Source organism: Hypanus sabinus, chromosome 22 (genome assembly GCF_030144855.1).
Source record: "Hypanus sabinus isolate sHypSab1 chromosome 22, sHypSab1.hap1, whole genome shotgun sequence".
NCBI classification, from domain to species: domain Eukaryota; kingdom Metazoa; phylum Chordata; class Chondrichthyes; order Myliobatiformes; family Dasyatidae; genus Hypanus; species Hypanus sabinus.
In genome coordinates, this window is record NC_082727.1 from 51,643,410 (window position 1) to 51,656,368 (window position 12,959).

Genomic DNA, 12,959 nt, shown 5'->3' on the forward strand with positions numbered 1-12,959 from the left:
CTGTTATCATCTTTCTTCTTGCTTCCTCTTATTGCAGAGTGGTAAAAATGGAAAAAAGAAGCACTCTAGTGTGAACGTGTGTATATGCGTGTGAACATGTGTGACATTGGCCCTGTTCCAACTGGCAATGATAGTTGGATAAGCAGAAATTCAGAATGAGAAACGGATGGGAATACCAGTGTGAATTTTACCCTTTACCTATTACACGACAGATTTTTAATGGTAAATTTTTGATTCAAGTGAAAAAATATGTTGACAATTTTTAGTAATGCTGACCTTGCCACTGAGGATATTTGTATGAGTTTGTTAGTATAACCCGAATGACTGGGCGGTTTTGTAATTTTTCCACAGCATTGAAGAATTGTGTATGTGAGGGCTTCAATGTTTCATGATCTAGGATAGACTTTTGACCCTTATGTCATCAAGACAAGTTTATTGTCATTTTAGCTCTATATATATATATATATATATATATATATCATCAAAAGAAAATCCATTGTGGTGGCATCATGTATTGTTTTCAGCTGACTACCAGAGGCCAAGAGACTTCTCCTGCTCCTATATTTCTGTTTTCTTCCTGGCAGCGCACCTCCAAACACACTAATATTCAGAAGGGTTCGAAATCAACTGCCACTGCTCAATTGTTTTAAAGAACATATAACAAATATATTCAATATAACGAATGGTAGTGTCAGTGGGCAACTAAACTATAAATTAAATTAGAGTCATCTAATCTTTAAGTGGTTTAGGTAATTTTTGAGAGATAATTAGGAGTAGGCCAAGGCTTTCATCATTTAAGCCTCTGGTACAGTAACAAATTTAAACCATTCATTCAAGGGCATTGTCTGTGCGCTGAAATAATGCACAATAGTGATCTGGTGAGTTTGATTCTAATACCCTTATTAAAATTTGATGCTGTTTGTAATGAAATAAATCCTGAAGTGACTAAAGGCTTTCGTTTGTGGCTTGATTAACTTGCATGCTGTGCTGTCAGTGAGTTTTTATTAACAAATGTTCTTTTTTAAAACCATGGTTTTAATCGTTTTTCTCTTTGCTTCCTTCTGACTTTGATCGTCTTTGAAACATTCTAATCTCTGCTGAAAGGAAGACTTCCATTTAAACCACAAGCGCAACTGCTTCTAATGCAATTTATTTTTAAATGGAATTTGCAAAATGCAGCTGAAGTGTGTTTTGCTGAGTGTCTGCATTGATACTAGAGCTATGCACAGTATCTTAAGTCAGCAGCTTTATATGGTGTTATCTCATTAAATTTTCAGAGAAAAGCTGCAAGCAGCTAATTGGAAGCATGTAATAGTTTAGGCCATGAGCTGTCTTATGGTGTAATAAATTACTGAAGGAGAAGACAGTTTTATACACTTATAGGGGGTGAAGTAGTTTACACTTAATGAGTTTTTAGAGAATATTTGATAGAAACATTGAACTCCTTAATCATTACAGCTTCACTCTAAACTATTTAGAGTTACTTTATGAATAGCATTAATTTCAGCAATAGTTGCAATAATTCATTTATCACAAATTAATGACTTGCAGATAAGAATGAGACTGAATGTAATTTTCTCTATAGCACTGGCTATTCCCATTTATTACAGGCATCGTAATTTCAACGAAAGATGTACCTTCAGCATTGCGTGGATTTGTTTCCTGGAGAGGATCGTACCTCTAGCGTTGATTGGGTATCATTATAGTTGCCGGTGTAAGCACTGTACACAAAGCAAATTATTGCAGACTGTAAATATATGGTGACTGGAGAGTTATAAAGTAACTACGCTTACTGCTACTTGGCATAAGTGCAATGTGAACTGAAGAAAATGATTGCAGAACAACTTTCTCTTCCCCCACCCAACCCTGCCAATTGCTGACTGAACACAAACGCGGACACGTGCCTGATTCACTTGTCCCCACATATATTTGCAAATGAAATGACCAAAGTGACCCAATTTCTTTACTTTTCCTGCATAATAACATATTAAGCAGATGCTGGAAATCTGGTCCCTTCTGACTCGTGTTTATCTGCCAACTCCAGCTAGTGCAAACTGTAAACTAGGGAGATTGCCAGAGCTTAGAGGCTTTTATTTAAAAGGCAGGCCAAACTGTGCTGGTAATGGAGCATGAAATAACCTTCAGATTTCAAATAGGTGCAGCAACTGTATACAGTCCTGTGCAAAAATCTTAAGCACATATATATAGCTAGGGTGCCTAAGATTTTGTCAATGTGGAATGGAAAGGGAGTTTGTAAATCTGGTGGGAATGTTGAAGGTGGAGTGCCATAGGAGGGGTGTAGGCCAGGTGGCCAGCGAGGAGTGGGTGTGCTGGTGCAGGCACACCCAGCCCTGAGACACCCAGTCAAAGTAATTTGGAATCTTTTCAGACAGCCAGCTGTGGAGGCCAAGTCTTTATGTATATTTAAGGCAGAAGTTGATAGATTCTTGATTGGTCAGGGCATGAAGGGGTGCAGGAGGAAGGCAGATTCTTCAAATGTAGTTGAAATCTGCTTGATTGGACGTGTCCTGTTTGTTTTACAATATAGATGAAGTGGATCAAATACTTAAAAGGCACCCATCACAGCTTTGTACCAAAAAAATTTCAGCCCTACCCTTATTTGTGCTGGATATAGGACTGAGTGACTAATCAGAACTTAGTGAAGAAATCAATTGGTCTGTGACTTAATACTTTTTTTAATGTGTTCCTTCTGGCTGCACCTCTGAATCAGCACCATCATTTTCTCATATTTCCCCTGCAAGCCGTCAGTAAATGATTAGTGTTTCAGAAATCAATCATTTATAAAATTACACACACAAAATGCTGGTGGAACACAGCAGGCCAGGCAGCATCTATAGGGAGAAGCACTGTCGACGTTTCGGGCCGAGACCCTTCGTCAGGAGTAACCGAAAGGAAAGATAGTAAGAAATCCGACACGAAACATCGACGGCGCTTCTCCCTATAGATGCTGCCTGGCCTGCTGTGTTCCACCAGCATTTTGTGTGTGTTGTTGTTTGAATTTCCAGCATCTTCAGATTTGCTCCTGTTTGCTATTTATAAAATTATTTTTGTTGGAGTTCACTCCTTTGGTATTCATGATTTTTACTTGTGGTTTTAATTACTTTGTATAAACATGAAGAGGTACTGAGATGACATAGGAAGAGAAGGCAAAACAGACCAAAAACACTTCTACAATCATGCTGGAAATGAGTGTTAGTTTATCTGCTTTGTTGTTAAGGCAGAAGCAGAGAGCACAAAGCTGGTCAATACCAGTGTTTCAGAGTGAGTTTATAGAGAATCAACAACTCGGACTCCTGAAGCAAACTTTAAGCTCCATGCGAAGAGATAATCGTAAGGAACCAGTAAACAACTGGGGAATTCTATACTGCTCAAAAAGAGGAACAGCATCTAGAAAAATGTCACACTGCTTGAATCTTGCAGAGATATCAAATCAGCTGAGGAGCACATGGTTCCCCTATCTACCAACCAATTGTCTCCAAAAGAAGAATTAACTTTGGATAATTCCTCTGTGTATGGAGCATATCTATTTGGGAGAGAGAGCAGTGGAGAACTGGCACTTCGAGCATCCCTATCTTGGGCAAGTGATATAAGCAAATAATAGAGTGAGAAGGGTGGAGGAGCACTTGAATTGCCAAAGGATAGTAGCCTGCAGGCTAAGTGCTGGTGAATGAGATTAATATGGGAAGGTATCGATTGGACACAATAGGCCAACATGGACATGACTGCACTGTATGACTAAGTTAGTCAGATTGAGTAAAATGAAAAGTTCAAAGTTCATTTGTTATCAAAGTGTATTTACATCATACAGCCATGAGATTTGTTTCCTTACAGGCAGTCACAAAACAAAGGAACCCAAAAGAACCCTTAAAAAAAGAAATCCTTCAACCTCCCAATGTGCAGAGAGAGAAAAAAGTACAAATTGTGCAAACAAAAATAAAAAGAAAAGCAGAGGAAGACAGCAAGTAAGGCATTGGTTAACATTGACAAAGCTAGCAGTGTATCGCTGCAGCAGATTTGAAGTGTGATTAGCAATGAATAGTCTTGGAGGGAGCCGAGTCAATTGGTCCACTCACCAATTTTCTCTCTCATACATGTGCACGCACTCACGCTCACACTCAACGGTGCCTTAGCTTGTGACAGTATCAATGTGAATGCAAATCAAAATGCTGAAGATGAAGTTTATTGCTTGTTTCAAAACTGATAAATATATTGGAGCTCTTCGAGCAAGGATAATTGTAATAGAAATAAGCACAAGAGATTCTGCAGATGCTGATAATCTTGAGAAACACACACAATGCTGGAGGAATTCAGCTTGACAGGCTGTCGAGGGGTGATGAAGGGTTTTGGCTTGATACACTGACTGTTTATTTCTGTTTCCTGACTTGCTGAGTTCCTCCAGCATTTTGTGTGTGTTATTGTAGGAGAAACAGAGTCATTGACACTACAACACAAACAGCTCATCTAGTTATTCTGCCTGGTCCCATCAAACTCCAATTGGACCAAAGCCTTCCATACCCTATCCATGTACTTATCCAAACTCCCTTAAATGTTCTAGCTCCTTCCACACTCATGCCACTTTCTGAGTGAAGAAGATCTCCCCCTCATGTCCCCCTTAAATATTTTGCCTTTTACCCTTAGTCTGTGACTCCTAGTTTTAGTCTTACCCAATCTTAGTGAAAGAAGCCTACTTGCATTAACCCATCTCCCTCATTCTCCTACCTTGCATGGAATAAATCCAAAATCCTATTCAACCTTTCCATATAACTCAGGTCCTCAAGTCCCAGTAACATCCTTGTAAATTTTCATCCTCATTCTTGTACTCAGTACTGATTTATGAAGTCTAATGTGCCAGAAGCTCTCTTTATGAACCCTATCTACCTGGGATGCCACTTCCAAGGGATTATGGATCTGTGTCCCCAGATTCCTTTGTTCTACCACACTCTTCAGTGCCCTACCATTCACAGTGTAAGTCCTACCCTTGTTTGTCCTCCCAAAGTGAAACACCTCACACTTGTCTGCATTAAATTCCATCTGCCATTTTTCAGCCCATCCTCCCAGCTGGTCCAGTTGCTGCTGTAAGCTTTGATAGTCTTCCACACTTACACTGGCAACAATTTTTTTCAAAAGTGTTGCTTCCTCAGAATTTTTTTTGTTTATGATAGACCACTTGAAGCAGAACACAAATATAATTTCAGACTACTTATATCATTAGGAATTTGGAGAAACGAGAAATTAATTTTTATTAAATATAATGCATTTACTTGCATAACAGTGCTGATGTTTTGCAATAGTTCAACTAAGCTAAAAATGGTTTGATAATACTTTTCATTTGTACTCAGTGTCTGAGGCTTCTTGCTTAAGTGTCTAACAATAATCACCAGCATTGATGGATTCCAGTTGCCCTGATATCATTTCTCCATGACTACAATGTCCTATTGAAACCTTTCACCATGCAATCACTGACAGCACTAGGATTTGCAGGGAAGAAGTTAAAATCGGAATGCAGAAAATGAATCTTTAATGACATGTTGCACTTCTGGTTTTATATGCTTAAAGCATGTTATCAAATAGCTACACATAGCTTGGTGCTCTGAAGTTGCCAAGAAAAATTTCAGCAACATCCTAAAATGTTTTCCATGTGATTTTCTCATGTACAAATAGAAATTATTTGAATTGCCACTCATTGATGACCCGTTTGATTTGCAGACGAACAAAAATGCCATACTTAATCTTGGCATCAGTTATTCTGACTTGACTTATGAATTATAACAACAAATATAGGCAATTTTAAAAATGGCAGGTGATTGGGAATTTACATGATGATTGCTTTAATATAATTTCTGTTTTGCACTACTTTTAATCTAACTAATTAATATACGCATATATACTTACTGTAATTGATTTATTTATTTATTTTCCTTCTTTTTTTTATCATGTATTGCATTGTACTGCTGCTGCTAAGTTAACAACTTTCACAACACATGCCGGTGATAATAAACTTGATTCTGATTCTGACTGTCATGATCAGCTGCCCAAAATCCATCAGGTACACCCAGAAGTATTCAGAAAACAAAATCTTTGTTGTCCAGTGTTATCAGTAATTGGATAACCTTTCTGTTTCTTTTACCCATATATTATGGCAGCCTATGGTATTGCCCCATGGCAGTACCCTGTGAGTATGCAGGAAATGGGCATAATTGGTCAGAGAAATCAATTTTTAACTCCCACTTCCTTTTGCATTTCATAACCTCCCACTCACCCTATTTACATTTTAAGTGTCATGTTGTCATGCTAGTTGGAATATAACCTCACCAGATAACCGCTTACAAAATCAGGTATTAAAGCTTCATTGCGAAATAAATTGCTGGCCATCACTAAGTGATGAGTGATATGCATTTAACCTGTAATTAATTTAATCTGCTATTAGCAGGTGGCTCTCTGTAATGTTCTCCTTTTTCGTTGGAAAGAGTGGACAGTATTGATATGGTAAAATGTTTCCTGAAGATTAATTTTAAATCCAGACATTACAGTGGAGTCCTGTTTAGATTTATACCTGAGCTTAGCAGAAGCCTGTTTCAAGGATGAACATTTCTTGGCCAATTACTTAGACTCTGTGCTTTTCAAAATTCAGCTGTATTCATATTTAAATTGAGTAGAAATTTGAAATGTCACGGAGATTAAGGCACTAATGACACAAAATGTAACAAAACCCCACAGTGAATTGGACGTGCAAAAACTGGAAATGTAAATGGCAAAGTTTTCCTCCCCCCTGTCAGCTATTTAACCAGTTATGACCATGGTGTACTTGACACTGAAGAGCAAAAGGAGTTCAGGCCAGCCAAAGGTGACCTTGGGAACAACTTTACTCACTCCCATTGGAAGAGCAGTGGTGGTGTTTGTATCTTCAAACTAATGACTTGTATTATTTCATAACCCTTTACAAACAATGAAACTTGGACACCTTCTTGCAGCATAGAACATGGGCAGGAGCTTTTACCTGGTAGTATCCCACAGTACAGTAAATAACTTGATCATCTGTTTTAGTTGTTGGATATCACTGGCTGCAATCTGTTTGGAATGCTGGCTTTCTAAGCTCATCCAATTTACATAACATTGGAGCTGAGAACAACATTATAATTGAAGCTTTTGCCTGAAGGTTGGCAAGGGACTTGAGGTTCATCCAATCCAAGGTTGTAATGAACACATTGTTCCGGCCTGTATGGGTGGGCTTGTAGGTTCAGCTGGCAACGTGCGTTTGTTTACACTCTCACTTCTCAGTGCACAGAAAACCTGGAACAAATTTGGGCAATTTTATGAAACTGGAGGCGTCTTTTACCGCAAAACACGCCTAGCAGTCCTTAATAAAATTAAGTTTAGCTGCATTAGACGCTTGTGGAGTGAAGAAAAGCTTACACACAATGAATTAATCATATATTGTTGCACAGATGGTGAGTCAATTGTGTAGTCTCAGCTTTTTTTATAGTTTAGATATTTACTGAGATACAAGATGTGAATAGACAGTCAAATGTCACTTGACTTAAATTTCAAAAGAGCCTCAAGTAAAGTTACTGCATAAAAATGTGTTTACCTTTGGTCTTGGTTATCAAAGGTAAACAAGTGCATTATAACCAGATCTTGTGATTTTGCTAGTGTAATCATACCTAATTCTGTAAATTCACATGTTATAATGCAGATCATCAAGAATTTGAATACCCATGGAATATAGGAGGAAACCTTTAAGTTTGTTGTAACCTTTGAACCATTACCAGTTATCTCTCTGCAATTCAAAGCCCAATTCAATGGCGTGCTTTTAATTAAAATTTCTGTTAATGATCAAGGGTTAGATTGCAGGAGTTGTGATTGGATAATATTGAGTTTTAAGGTGATTCTAATTCTGAAGGGAAAATAGAAATATCCGAAGCAGAGGAAAATTTCAGTCCTTGGTGGTATGTAACCAATAGGACATGTTTAGTTTTCTCCCTGGCACAGAAGTTTTGCAGTGGAGAAAATGCCAACTAAATTTAATGGAGCAGAAGAGAGTTGAAGAGGAAAGTGGGAGCAATAAGGAGCTTCATTTTACTCAAGCATAAAACAAGATCTAGTACTTCCCTGGCGTATATGACTCATAAACTCTTCTCAGGCTTCCAGCTGGGTCCAAGTGTCGATTCTAACTGACATTTCAATGACAAACTCCACCATCTCCATCAGGGATGATGCCCAGGCATGTCTAGTCCAGTGAAATATACTGTATTCTCAACTCCTGCTATCTGTTCCTCCTGATTGGTTTGTCCTCAACCAATCAGTTTTCCACTGTTCCATCTTGTTAAGAATTCTACTCCAGGTCTTATTAAGAGTGAGACCTTGGTCATTGTTGAAATTCTTATTCAAAGTCATTGGCACAGCACATTAGTTCTGTGCTATTGAAGTCAACCTTGTAGACATTGCGTGTGTGATGTTCTGCTACCACCGATTTCTCTGGGTACCCCAAATGAATGCACCTCCTATGCTCCTTAATGCATGTTTCCACTGTGCACCTCGTCTGGCCGATATACACTGCTCTGCATTCACAGGTTATTCAGAGATCAGGTATACGCAGCATTAGAGAACTAAGACCCTACACTTCCAGTAGGATTCAGATCAACTTTTTACACCATAACCCAATCTTCTGTTGGTTTCAAAGTTGGAATAAAATTTTAATAATGGGTAATTGGGTAACAAAGAAAAGTATTTACAAACAAGCTCGGATTATTTTGAAACATAAGATGGAGAAACAGAAAATGCTGAAAGAGTCAATGGGTCAGGCAGCATCTGTGGTTGAACAAACAGCATTTTTTGTATTTGTGACGTAACATTTACATTGGAGAACCACGTGTTTCTCCACTGTACCTCTCTTCATCCAGGATTCTGCGGAGAGTGGTGCGGACAGCCCAGCGCATCTGTAGTTGTGAACTTCCCATGATTCAGGACATTTACAAAGGCAGATGTGAGAAAAGGGCCCGAAGGATCATTGGGGATCTGAGTCACAAACCACAAACTGTTCCAGCTGCTATTATCGGGAAGTGGTACCGCAGCATAAAAGCCAGGACCAACAGGCTCTGGGACAGCGTCTTCCACCAGGCCATCAGACTAATTAACTCACACTGATTTGAGTGTATTTCTATGTTACATTGACTGTTCTGTTTATTATAAATTATTGTAAATTACTATGATTGCATATTTAGATGGAGATGTAATGTAAAGGTTTTTACTCCTCATATATGTGAAGGATATAAGAAATAAAGTCAATTCAATTCTAATCATTGAATGAATGTTGAAACAGCATTTCATAATCAGCACCAGGATAAGAGATTTGAAGGCAAGAATTGTTCTTGTCCAGTGACAGAGAAAGCACTTGTTGCTGTCTGCAACACATCAGCAGTCCAGTGCTGCCGCACATCAGTGCATTTCCCAACCCGAAAGGAAATGGAACTACTTGCTTTACGTAAGGATTTGGTAGAATAAAAATGGAAACCAAACTGAAACCTGTTGTTCATGCAAGGGGCTATTTATACTGAATATTTGCTTCATATGCAATGATTATTTGTGTGGGCAGACTTTCAAAAATGATGCCGTGGCATGGTTTGTTAATGAGGGCAGTTGTGGTGAGTCTCAGGCAGCAGTGCCTCATTGCTTTAATTCTCGATATTACTGATTTTTGCCATCATAAGAGTGAGTAAAATGAAGATTTTTGTCACAGTTCTCTCCCCCGTTCCTTCCTGGCCCCTCCCCTGCCCCGTCCAAGTTGATCTGTATTTTCTTCACACCAGCCGTCTTTCCTAATAAGAAGCTGAGGAAGTCATCTGTCCTTGCTCTGCATCATGTTTCTGTCTAAATGGGTGTCAACACCCTCTCTGCCTAAATTGCCCCCTACTGCATTGTGCAGTCAGGAACAAGCTGTGTGAACCGAAGCACTGTAATTGTGAAGCCAATCCCACTCCTCACCCACTGCTTAACACAGAGTTGCTGACTGGTCATCAGGCTCAAGAAGCCAGAATTCCTTGCCTTATTCTCAGCGTGGGGGTGCTGGGCGGGGAGCTTGATCATATCAACTCTGGATGTTCGCCCACTGCTGATATGAGCTAGTTTACTATAAAAGCTGATTGTGGTCTTTGTGTATTCTCTTACGCATTTCACTCACAAGGAGGATTGGGAAACTTGACGCTCTTATCTGAAGAAGAAATTATATGTTCAGGAAATAGGATTTCTGTACATTGAATTTAATGTTTTTAGGAGAATTTGTGAGAGTGTTGAATTTGTCTAATATGTGCCTTGAATCCTGAATTACTTCAATATCCCTTTTGGGTAGAATTATTGAATTGGACTAGCATCGAGGTGGGCAGGGTATTAATATGAGCTTCTTACTGAGAGAACGCTGATTCGTAAGATTCGGCTTTGACGGTGGCAGTTACTTACCCAGGTTGGGGTAATTGGTGAGGTGAATGGGGAGAGATAGATGGGCAGGAGGCTCCTCACACTCACCTCAAATAATATCTAGAAAATAGTGGGATTATGGATGCATATCCATGACCCTGCAAAGCCAGTAAATTTAGCTCCTGTTTATGCTTTGGTGAGATCCAGCTGCTTGTGTTTCAGCAATTTGAAGTCAGAGCTGTTGTAGCTGTCGCTGATTCACTCTTAGTACACAGCACGGTGGCGTAGTGGTTACTACAGTACCAGCGATCCAGGGCCAATTTCCGCTGCTGTCCGTGGGGAGTTTGTATGCTCTCCCCGTGACAGCTTGGCTTTCCTCTGGGTACTCTGGTTTCCGCCCACAATTCAAAGACATATCAGGATCGTTGGGCAGCACGGCTGGAAGGGCTATATCTCAATAAATAGTAATTAGATTGATATGGATCAAGAAAGGCTGGGGTTTAGTCCTTGTCTGGTGCTAGCTGATTGCAACCAAAAATCTGACGCTCCTCTATTGACCTTTCCTTTACTGTGATGAGGGCCGTGGTGCTAACTAATGGAGCTGTTTATCCTGAAGGAATGCTGTAAATGTTCAGCATGGTCAATCAAACTAAAAACTAATACCTCACATTTTGAAAAGAAGAAAGGTACCAGGCGGATGGATTTCAGAGGCATTCTCTGCCTGTGTGATATTGCCTTCCTTGTCTTTCTACCCTGCTTTGAACTAAGCCAAGGTTAGCTTCTTCTCCGTAGTATAGGCTTACTACAGTCTAAAGCAGGGTTCCCAACCTGTTTTTTATGCCATGGACCAAAGTTATTAAGCAAGGGGTCCATGGATCTCAGGTTGTGAACCCCTGGTCTAAAGCCTCAAGTGAATTTGATTCTGGATGAATTCTGATGTGCAAAAAACGTAAACCAAAACGATGGTGTGAAGGACAAAAGCTAATTTAATGTTCATGTCCATTTTTATAAAATTGCAGCAGCCCTGCACAAGCATTCCAAATCTTATTTGATGTATTGGATTAGAATATTATTAGTCTTTCGCAGATCATAATGCCTTATGGGCCCCCTAAATTGCATTTTAAGTGTAATGGGATTCCTCATTTGTATATTGAAGCTGTGCTTAGCCCAAGTTGTATCGTGCATTACCCAATACATTATTTACGCGCATTATTTACGTGGTTCGCAAGGTGCTAATAGATAGGGTCATTGGAGTTCAGAGTGCAATTTCAGCATCTTCTATAAGGAGTCTGTGTGTCCTGCCCGTGGAATATGTGAGTTTTCTCCAGGTTCTGCAGTTAGGTTAATTGGTCATTGTAAATTGTCCCGTGATTAGGTTAGGGTTAAATCAGAGTCATTGGGGTTTGTGGGGTGGTGAGGCTCGAAGGGCCAGAAGGGACTATACTGCACTGCACATCTAAAAAATAAATCACGTATGTACTGGTTCTGTCCTAGCTTGGAGAAATTCTGGAAAGATGTCTTCACTACGTTATCATGTATTCTGAATCAGCACCTAGAACCAAACCCCTTAATTGCTCTGTTCGGCTTTTGGGGCGAGACAGATTTATGTCTGGGTCCGACCAAATGCCGAATATTATCCTTTGCCTCTCTTCTGGCTAGACGCTTGATCCTCCTCAGATGGAGAGATGCTGCCCCGTCCACTCATGCTCAATGGCTTAACGACATCATGGCCTGTTTGGACCTCGAAAAAATTCATTATTCAGTTCTCAATTCGGATCTAAAGTTCCATAAGGTCTGGGGACCTTTTATCGAGTACTTTTATAACCTTCCTCTTGACTAGGGTTTTTTTTTGGTCCCTTGCTTTCAGCACCTTTTTTTTCTGGTAGAAGGCATTATTATCCTCTGTTGCTGAGTGTATTCACAGTCTGGGAGTTTGGCTGTCCTGACTTATACTCTCTATATTGTGTTGTGGTTGGTCTGGAGTTGCTGTTGTTTTTTCTTGTGTTGTGGGGCTTGGGGAGGACACTAAGTTTACTTGTCTTTAATTTAGGTGCTTTTTTTTTGCTAAATTCTCTTCCTTTGTAACATATTGTTATTGTATGCTTAATTTTGCACTGTTTTAATGTTCCTCATTGGGATTTGGGGTTTTTAATTTGTAAAATGTTTTGAAAAACTAATTAAAAAAATTAAAACAAAAAATCACATCAGCTATGAGAAGAAGTTGCTTCAGGACCTGTTGAGATCATGGAGAAACTGTTGTATTTTTCACATATCAAACAAAAGATGGGGCTCCAGAGTCTTTCTGGAATTGCGTTAATACTTCATCCAGAGCTAATACATTCTGAGAGATATCTTCAAAGCAAGCCTATTTATTTTGTCTAAGTGCATGTAAATTTTCTGGTAAGAATGTGCTCTTTCAGTTGTGTTTGTAAAGAGAGCTCAAGGACTCTTCTGTAAATCATTTTGGGCTTTGTTACCTTCACAGTTCTGTTAAACTCTTGAGCGTTGGGACTGATCCAGCCTATTTA

General features: G+C 39.3%; 1 protein-coding gene across 5 annotated transcripts in view; it reads left to right on the forward strand.

Moving 5' to 3' along the window:
- Window positions 1-12,959, forward strand: part of ctbp2a (C-terminal binding protein 2a) — a 304,686-nt gene that overhangs the window by 74,859 nt on the left and 216,868 nt on the right. Inside the window, exon 1 of one of the 5 annotated variants that reach the window (XM_059947719.1) lies at window positions 1,691-1,714. The exons of the other annotated variants lie outside the window; for them this stretch is intronic. The gene's annotated coding sequence lies outside the window, so the exon portion shown is untranslated. Of the gene's footprint in view, window positions 1-1,690; window positions 1,715-12,959 lie in introns of those variants that run through there. 5 annotated transcript variants of the gene reach the window in all.